Raw genomic sequence first — 2,452 nt, 5'->3', positions numbered from 1 at the left:
AAACTGCTGAATCTTGTGTATCCTGACTGTGACTCCACAATATTTGAATTGTTCCTTTTTTGCTGCTTACAATATTTTCTCCTTGACCTGAGAGCTCTGTAATTTGGGTATAACATTCCTGGGAATTTTCATTTTGTGACCTCTTTCAGGAGGTGATTGGTGAATTTTTTCAATTTCTATTTTACCCTCTGGTTCTAGGATATCAGGGCAGTTTTCCTTGATAATTTCTTGAAAGGTATCTAAGATATTTAAAGATATCATGAATTTCAGGTAATCCAATGATTCTTAAATTATCTCTCCTGGCTCTATTTTCCAGGTCAATTGTTTTTCCAATGAGATATTTCATATTTTTTCTATATTTTCATTCTTTAGATTTTATTATTTCTTGCTGCCTCATAAAATCATCCATTTCCCCAGTTTTTACATTTTAATTTTTTAAAAATTTATTTTTAGTTTTCGACATTCACATCTAATAGATTTTGAATTTTGAATTTTCTCCCCCTCTTCCCAAGATGGCATGCAATCTGATATAGGCTATACATGTACAATCATGTTAAACACATTTCCACATTAATTGTGTTGTAAAGAAGAATTAGAACCAAAGTGAAAAACCAAGAGAAAGAAGAAATGGAAAAAAAGAGAGAGAGAGAGAGAAAAAAAAATAGTATGCTTTGTTCTGCATTCAGACTCCATAGTTCTTTCTCTGGATGTGGATAGTATTTTCCATTGTGAGTCTTTTGGAGTTGTCTTAGATCCTTGCATTGCTGAGAAGAGCTAAGTCTATCAAAGTTGGACATTGCACAATGTTACTGTTGCTGTGTACAATGTTCTCCTAGTTCTGCTCACTTCATTCAGCCTCAGTTCATATAAGTCTTTCCAGGTTTTTCTGAAAGCTGCCTGCTCATTATTTCTTATGGAACAATAGTATTCCATTATATTCATATGCCACAACTTGTTCAGCCATTCCCCAATTGATGGGCATCCCTTCAATTTCCAATTCTTGGCCACCACCCAATTCTAATTTTTAAGGAATTATTTTCTTCAGTGAGCTTTTGTACCCATTTGACCAACTCCATTTTTAAGGAGTTCTTTCATTTGTTGAATTTTTGTGCCTCTTTTTCCATTTGGCCACTTTTGCTTTTCAAGGCATTCTTCTCTTCATTGGATTTTTGTGGCTCTTTTGCCATATGGCCTGTACTGGTTTTTAGTTTGTTTGTTTGTTTGCTTGTTTGTTTGTTTGTTTGTTTGGCTTTTTGGTGAGGCAATTGGGGTTAAATCACATAGCTAGTGTCAAGTGTCTGAGGACAGATTTAAACTCAAGTCCTCCTGACTCCAAGGCCAGAGTTCTATCCACTGCGCCACCTAGCTGACCCAGTTACTGGTTTTTAAGGTGTTATTTTCATCAGTATTTTTTTGTGTGTGCCTTCTTTACCAAGTTGTCGACTTTTTTCATAATTTTCTTGTATCACTCTCATTTCTCTCCCAATTTTTCCTCTACCTCTCTTACTTGATTTTTAAAATCCTTTTTGAGCTCTTCTTCCATGGCTTGAGACCAATTCATATTTTTCTTTGAGACTTTGAATATAGCAGTTTTGACTTTTTTTTCTTTTCTTTTCTTTTCTTTTTTTTCATATGAGGCAATTGGGGTTAAGTGACTTGCCCAGGATCACACAGCTAGTAAGTATCAAGTGTCTGGTCTGAGACTGGATTTGAACTCAGGTCCTCCTGACTCCAGGACTGGTGCTCTATCCACTGCACCACCTAGCTGCCCCAGAAGTTTTGATTTTGTTGTCCTTTTCTGAGTTTGTGTTTTGTATCTTCCCTGTCACCATAATAATTATCTATAGTCAGAATCTTTTCCTTTCCTGCTGCTTGCTCTTTTTTACCTCAGCCTATTTAATGACTTTTAACTCTTTGCTTAAGTGGGGCTCTGCTTCTGGAGTGGAGGGAGCACTGTGCTAAGCTTCATGTTTTTTTGTGCAGCTGTTTTCAGAGATAATTGTGGGGACCTGTAAATTTTCAGTTCTTCCAAGTGGTATGATCTAAGGAGAGGTGTGTTTACTACTCTCCTGGTCTGTGCTCATCTGTGAGTGACACAAGTACTCTTTTTGGCCCTGGAACTGGGACCAGGGTCCCAGTACCCTTGCAGCCACAAGCTCTGGTGTGCTAAGATCCAAGTATAGGCAATGCAACAGAATCCTGCCTCCAGTACCAGCAAAGGGACTCCTGTAATCTCCTGACCAGTTGTCTGATCCCTTACCACATGTGGGCTGAGAGGTCCAGAAACCACACTGATGCCACTGATTCATTTGCTCTCAAGGTTTGGGGTATGGCCTTGGCTGGACTGCTCTGCTCCACTCTCACTCTGGTGCAACAGACCTTTCCTGCCAACCTTCTAAAGTTGTCTTGGGTTGCAAAAATTGTTTCTCTCCATTCTTCTATGGGATCTACC

The sequence above is a fragment of the Phascolarctos cinereus genome, unplaced genomic scaffold, assembly GCF_003287225.1.
Source record: "Phascolarctos cinereus isolate Bilbo 61053 unplaced genomic scaffold, phaCin_HiC Scaffold_5;HRSCAF=322, whole genome shotgun sequence".
In the NCBI taxonomy this organism is placed as follows: Eukaryota; Metazoa; Chordata; class Mammalia; order Diprotodontia; family Phascolarctidae; genus Phascolarctos; species Phascolarctos cinereus.
Note: the sequence above shows the minus strand (reverse complement) of the source record.